Source organism: Dromiciops gliroides, chromosome 2 (genome assembly GCF_019393635.1).
Source record: "Dromiciops gliroides isolate mDroGli1 chromosome 2, mDroGli1.pri, whole genome shotgun sequence".
Lineage (NCBI taxonomy): Eukaryota > Metazoa > Chordata > Mammalia > Microbiotheria > Microbiotheriidae > Dromiciops > Dromiciops gliroides.
In genome coordinates this window covers 91,805,878-91,813,598 of record NC_057862.1, presented here as the reverse complement: position 1 = coordinate 91,813,598, position 7,721 = coordinate 91,805,878, and positions in this window count along the sequence as shown.

Genomic DNA, 7,721 nt, shown 5'->3' with positions numbered 1-7,721 from the left:
AGCAGTATTGTCATAAAAATTAGCAAAGAACAGTAGAAGCAAAAGTGAGTTAATAGAAAGCTTGGCAATGGGATTTGACCAATTTATACCCAGAATAGTTATATATTAAATTAGCAGGAGGAGAAAGGGTGATGGAATAGATTGGGCAATATATTTTTTTTTTTTAATTTTTGCGGGGCATTGAGGGTTAAGTGACTTGCCCAGGGTCACACAGCTAGTAAATGTCAAGTGTCTGAGGCTGGATTTGAACTTAGGTCCTCCTGAATCAAGGGCCAGTGCTGTATCCACTGTGCCACCTAGCTGCCCCGTTGGTCAATATTTTTATAGCAGTTTCCCACAAGAGGGTCCCAATGACTCCAGGTGCTAGTGCCTTTCCTCCCTCTAATACTTTGTACTGATTTTCCACATACCTATATGTGTACATGTTGTAGATTAAAATATAACCACCTTGGTGACAGGAACTATTTCATTTTGCATTCCCAGTGACTAGCATAAGTACCTGGCACAAAATAGGCACTTAATAAATGCCTGTTGATTGATCAGTCATCAGAGACAATGAAACCATTTGGTTACACATTTGGACAACACCTCAGTCCCTAAAATGCTTTGAGAAAATTGAAATGACAGTTGAGAAGTCAAACATGAGATTAACTGAGCTAGACTAAATATTCAGAGAAGACATCTGTACTGGAGGTGAGATTAATTGGAAAACATCGGAGGATCATTTTGCCAGATACTAAAGAATTTAAATAATCATGGATAATGTTACCACCCCAAAAAAGATGATTGAAAGGACATCACATGCTGGCCTATATGCTTAGTTTCTTATCTTTATAAAATCTTTGTGAGATTGATCTTTGCTCAGTTGACTTAAAGGTACTAAGAATACAAGATCCCATTTTCATAGCTTCAGGCATTTAGACAGCACTTGCTGTGTGTCCGGTCTTGTGTCAAGCACTAGGGGTACAAAACCAACAAGATAACCCTTGCCCTCAAAGACATGGCTGGGATGTGGCTTAAAAACCTGATTCCAGCCAGGACATGGTAAAAGCTTACTCATCAGAGCTCAGCGCCCCAGGCGTGGAGTCCAAGGATGGGAAGTGGGGAGATGGGAATGATGACTGGAACAGAGGCAGCATGGTATTGGAGATGGGGCCTCCAGGAAGTAGCCTGACTCTGCCAGCTGTATACTTTAAATGATTTCAAGTTATTCTTTGACAAAACCTCATTATTCTCCAATATAATTTTCGTAGCTTTGCCTTTTGTATCGCATGTTATTTTTAACTCCTCCATTTCTTGAACCCTTCCTTATAACAGAACATTTTTAAAAAACCCACTGACATTGTGTATCTATATCCCATATGCTACATCTGTAATTCTTCACCTCTCTACTTAATAAGATAGGTTTCATCATCAGTTCCCCAACAGAGATTACTTATTATAATTAGAGCTTGATCACTTTTCAGCATTAATGTTCTCTTACAATATTTAGGCACTGTGTACAGTCTATTGTTCTTCCTGGACTCTGCAAATCTTAAAGTACCATATAAATGTCAACTAATAAGTAATCCCTTGTTTCTCTGAATTCCTTAACACTCATTGTTTCTCGTGGTGTGACAATAGTCTGCTTCATTCACTGACCACAGTCTGTTCAGCCACTCTCCATCCATGGGCATCCTGTTTTTTACTATCATAAAAAATACCACTATAAATATTTTGTTAAATATGGGACACTTCCCTCGATCTTTGGCTTTTGTGGGGAGAAGGGATATGTGCAGCAGTGAATTTGTTAGATCAAAGGGTATGAGAACATTTTAGTTATTTTTCTCACCTAATTCCAAATTCTTTTTCATAAAGATTAAACCAACTCACAGTTCCACCAACAGTGTATTTTTTATAGCCCTCCCCACCCCCAAAACTGACGATTTCTGTCTTTTATCATCTCGCTTACTTTGAATTGCATAAGGAGAAAGCCCTCATTAAAACATATACACATGGGGGGGCAGCTAGGTGGTGCAGTGGATAAAGCACCATATCTAGATTCAGGAGGACCTGAATTCAAATCAGAAACTTGATAACCTACTAGCTGTGTGACCTTGGGCAAGTCACTTAACCCTCACTGCCCTGCAAAAAACAAACACACACACAGTTCTCCTAGTGACGTTGTATGATTATACATCTTTGGAAGGATCAAAGTTTGCAGGTGGACCAAAGATGCAGGATAAGCATAAATTGACTGTAGATTAGTTCCAGTGACAGGCTAGTTATAAGAAGTGGCATAAGGGAAGATATGCAAGAAATGTGTGATCTGAAATAAATGTGGGCTGGACCTGTAGGAAGAGCAAGGGACACCAAATAGGTCAAGTGCTATACTATAACAAGAACTAGAAGATGAGCTCCAGCACATCGGGCACTTCTCTCTGGAGCCTCTATGGGAGAACATGAACAAAAATCATAGAGGATGAGAAAACAGAAGGCTTCTGAGCTGCACTACTGTGTGAATATCAACACTGGCAAGATCATGAAGCCAGTTAGGTATAAATACTGAAATAGATATAACACTGACCAAGAGTACACTGAATTGATTTTTTTTTGCCTTGTGTGACTATGGATCTTTTTTATATCAATGGAAGATTTTATAGCTTCTCTTGTAACCCATATTTAACTATTCTAGCTATCATGGAAGTTATACCTCTGGATCATCTTGTCTTTAAAATATTGATTTAAATGGAATTCATCAGTTTGGAAAGGTCTCCCTTACATGATTTCATAAATAGCATGAGTTGAGTACCTTTCTTTCCCAGGGAAAAGAAAACTGTTGCCTGTTTGATTACCAACTTAGTGGGTGTTTGGTCTTTAAGCATATTTTCTTTTTTCTTTTTTGGGTGAGGCAATTGAGGTTAAGTGATTTGCCCAGGGTCACACAGGTAGTAATTGTCAAGAGTCCGAGGCCGAATTTGAACTCAGGTCTTCCTGAATCCAGGGCTGGTGCTCTATCCACTGTGCCACCTAGCTGCCCCTATTACATCTAATCTCAAAGCATAATATAAGGAAATTCATGCCATTAACAATATGCCAGGGATGGTGAGCATAATCTTTTTCAAACACTAAACAACAGGTTCTTGAAAAATTTTAATAAATAGTAATTTCAGAGTAGTAGAAACACATACAAGAAATTCCATCACAGGATAGGTGCAACCTCTTGGTGGTTGAATGTGTAAAACTGAACAATTCTCTCCTCTTTCCAACTGTGAGATTTAAAATTGGATATTAGATCATAAATCTCCCCTACTTAACCCTTCCCTTAATTTATCTCCCAGACTAGTAAATGGAAGAAGTTTCTGGTTTTCTAGATAGAGCCTTTATTGTATACAAGGTGTTGTTGATTAGAAGGATAGGAAAATAGAAATACAGTACAAATCGTCTTAAATCTAGGCTTAGTCTATATTCCTTATAAAAACTCACCAAACCGATTTAGGCCACCGATTTAGACCGTCTGTGCCGCGCCGCCAGGAGTCCTGCCAAGCCGGTAAAAAAAGGCTACTCCTCCGCAAGCTGTTTTTGGAAGCTTATTTATAGATCTGGAACAGAGGCGGTCCTTAATCTCCAGGTGGGTCTTTGAGTATCTGCTAAATCCCATTATTTCATCACATTCCCCCCTTTGTTTCTTCTAGGAACAGGTGTTCCTTGATGAAACAGTAAAAAATAATTAAGTCTTTGGAAGTCTTTTCTCAGTTCTCTTGTCTTCTTGGAGTGGTAAGATGTCATCAGGAGGAAGCTGGATTCTGGTCTGGAAAGCTGGATTCTTCTTCTTTAACTGAATTGCTGGATTTTTTTACTAAACCTTAGCATAGCGTTGTCAATGATCAAATTTAGTACATTCCATTACATTCCCTCCTTTATATAATAGAGAGTTGAGGTAGTTATGCAATCTATAACACTTCTTACCACCATGTGTCTGGATCAAAGCCAAATTTAGTAACGTGTTTATGTCACCTGAAAATGTTATGGAAAGGTTATCATACCACATCTCATGGTTTCGAGACATCCAGTAGGCCATAGGTGGATGGATTCTGACTATGCCATCAGACTTAGTGAAAGAAAAAGAAAACTTTTAGAAGGGAGAGAGGAAGAAACTGGACTGTGTCCAGCAATTGTGGTCTATATAGTTGCCATCATAAGCAAACCATAGATTTACATGTACCTGTCTCTCCTCCTGTTGTACATATATTCTCTACAGGGCCTATATCAAACTTATTGTAAGAGCAGTTAGTCTCTGAGATGATAAGTTTCCATAATTCAAAAATCTCATATTAATTTCACCAAAGACAATATGATGGTAAAAATGCATGTTATGCTGTATAATTGATGATGTACTTGTAATATATACAATAATTCCAAACCATACCCAGAGTATACAGTCACAATGACATGTAAATGATAAATGAATGTAAATGACTGATAATATTAGACATTATTACATAATCTTTTAGCAAGTATACACATTATCTTATACATGAATTCTCTATCTAGTATTAGAGTAACAGATACTTGAAGTGATAAACAATTTATCAAAAAGAAATAAGACTCAATATTCAATATGTTCATTGATAAACCAAGCAATAGGTTTTAATAACCTTTTTTTAAAAACAGAATCCCATTAAAAAAATTCATTAAAAACTCACGGTTCTCTCAAAAAAGAAAAAAAGAATTGTGGTAGCTTCTGAGGCCCAAGGGCCCCACCCACAACATATACTTAAAATGTCTGAAAAGTCACTTAGTTTACAAAATTGAGTTAAAAAAAAAAAGAAAGCAAAAGAAACAAAAGTCAAAAACAAAGCAAAACCAAGACCAAAACCAAAAAGCAAAAGATTTGCTAAGCACTCTTTTGTGCTCTTAAGGAAACTTAAGTATGTGGGGAATTCCAGGCCTTTTCAATGCCTTTCAAAAAACAAAACAAAAAAATGGCTTTAAGGAACAAAGGTTAAGTAGGGGGAAGGGAAAAGGGGTGGGGAAGATTGAGGTAGGCCTGAAAACAAGGCCATGTTCTCTCAGTGGTTTACCTGTAGAAGGAAAAGCTTGTTAAAGGTAAATTATTATGCTGCTAGAGTTTGGGGTATACCACATTGTTTTAACTGGTTCCCCAATTCTCTGCACTCCAAAGTGGTAGGGGTTTCTGAATTGTCATTGATTTTTCTAATGCTGTCATAATGTTTTCTATGGTAGAAAATGTGGAGTTCTTTAGCATCGGCTTTGTTTGTACCATGGATTTGCCATAGGGGTTTATTCAACTGGTGAATGATTACATTCAGCTAGTTATGTTTTGCAAAGGCTACAATAACGTCTTTCCCAACAGAAGTACCAGCTTTATTTTAGTATAACTTTCAGGCACCCTGGTTTAATTTCAGAGAACCTGAAATTGTGGCTTGTAAGGTATTTAATGACTGCTGGTTTGATTCTAGCAACTCCTCCTTGACTATGCTTTCCTCTTCCAGTAATCACAGAGAGATATGGTTTACCACCATTCTGTTTATGCTCTTCAGTTTTTTGTTGCAATACAGTTATTAAATAATTTATGGCTTCATCTACATGGAGTCCATGGAGGTCCAAAACATTCTTTGGTAGTAGGGAAGCATTGACTTTCTCAAATATCTTCACAGCAGCAAGATGGTTGGCTTCCCTCATCTTCTCCTTGTGGAGACTACCCTGCTGTGCATAAAATGTGGCAACATTTTTTTTCCCCATGAGATAAGCTTCTTTTGCCTTGTTATAGCATTCCAATCTCTTTTGCTGGTGAAGGAGAGCCTCTGCCCTATAGTCATCATACTTAAGGGTTTTGTGCTGACCTTTAGATGCCTGACCTGAAAGCACTGGTGCCAGAATGTTCTGTTTAGCTCTATTTTCCTCATTTGCCTCAAAGATATATGTGGCTATTTCTTTAAGTCTGTCAGGACTCAAGCTATTCCAGTCAGGACATTGCTCTTTAAAATATTTCTGGATTTCTGGTAATGAATTATAAACAAATGTGTTGAGAACGATATAGGAATCTCTTAAATCTACTGGATCCAATCTGGCGTACTGTCTAGCGGCCTCACAAAGTCTATCATAAAATCTGTTTGGTCTTTCATTAGCCTCCTGAGGTAGGCTTAAAAATTTCTGCCAGTTTTCCGGTTTTCTAGAGCAAGATTCCATTCCCTTCAGAAGTGTTTCTCTAGCATCTTTTAATCTTTGGAAATCCCTATCATTATTATAATTCCACTCTGGATCCTTTAGAGGCCATTCCACATCGGCCTTACCTTTCGCAACAAGGGCATTTCCTGCTGAGATAATATCTGTAATCTCAGTTGGGGACAGTAAAGTTTCCAAAAGGCAAGTAACATCAGCCCAACTGGGTTGATATGCATTAAATATAGTCCTTAACTGTGAAATTACAGTGTTTGGATTTTTCTCAAAACTAGGGATGAAAGATTTCCATGCGCTCAAGTCACTTGGTCTAAAGGGGCTATATTTTCTGACTTGAATTGGCACTCCCTTTTTACTATGTTCTATAGCTTCCTGCAGAGGGAGTAGTTTCTGCTGATCTGATTCTGAACTTGGATCATCTCTAGTAGAAACAGCCATTTTGAGGTCTCTCTCCATATGTGAGAGTTTCCCCCATATCATAACAATGATAATAACAATAACAAAAAAAAAAACAAAAAAAAATAAAATCCTTAGTCGTATGAACTATGGATGTGGTATTAAAAGGTATTTCAATTGCAGGCATAAAATTTCTACTTATATTAAACGTATTTTCCCAAAGATTCTCACGTATACTATTATACAAAAAACTTTTTGCTGCCTGAATGAGGAAAAAACCAATAATGTTATGAAGGACCATTGAGTAAACTATTCCTCTAAGTCGGGATGTTATGCTGTCCCAATACATTCCGATGAGAAAAATCAAAGGGATAGTAGAATATTCAAGCATCTTGCCCTTTAAACTGGGCTGGCTTTTCTGTTTAAAGCAAGACTTTTAGAGGCTTAAAGTCTTTAAGGGAGATTAGACAAAGGGAAAGTCCGTGGGGGGGGGTATTTGGAAAATCCACCGAATTAGCCGGCTTATGGCCAAACTAGGGAGGGTGGGAGGGTCCTTAAGGTCCCTTCGGGGTTGCCAAACTGTGAGATTTAAAATTGGATATTAGATCATAAATCTCCCCTACTTAACCCTTCCCTTAATTTATCTCCCAGACTAGTAAATGGAAGAAGTTTCTGGTTTTCTAGATAGAGCCTTTATTGTATACAAGGTGTTGTTGATTAGAAGGATAGGAAAATAGAAATACAGTACAAATCGTCTTAAATCTAGGCTTAGTCTATATTCCTTATAAAAACTCACCAAACCGATTTAGGCCACCTTTGGAGTGAGTCAGACCGTCTGTGCCGCGCCGCCAGGAGTCCCGCCAAGCCGGTAAAAAAAGGCTACTCCTCCGCAAGCTGTTTTTGGAAGCTTATTTATAGATCTGGAACAGAGGCGGTCCTTACACACTGCTTCAAGGTTATTGGTTGGCATCATCCAAATCCATTGTCTTTGAAGGTGTTCTCAAGTTGAGTTCATAGTCTAGTTTCTGAGAATTATACCTTCTTAAGGGATAGCCAGGTATGATCACAATCCAATTAACTTGATACAATCCAATTAACTTGAAGTAGGCTTAATCAGCAGTCAATCACTCTCACTTGATTTA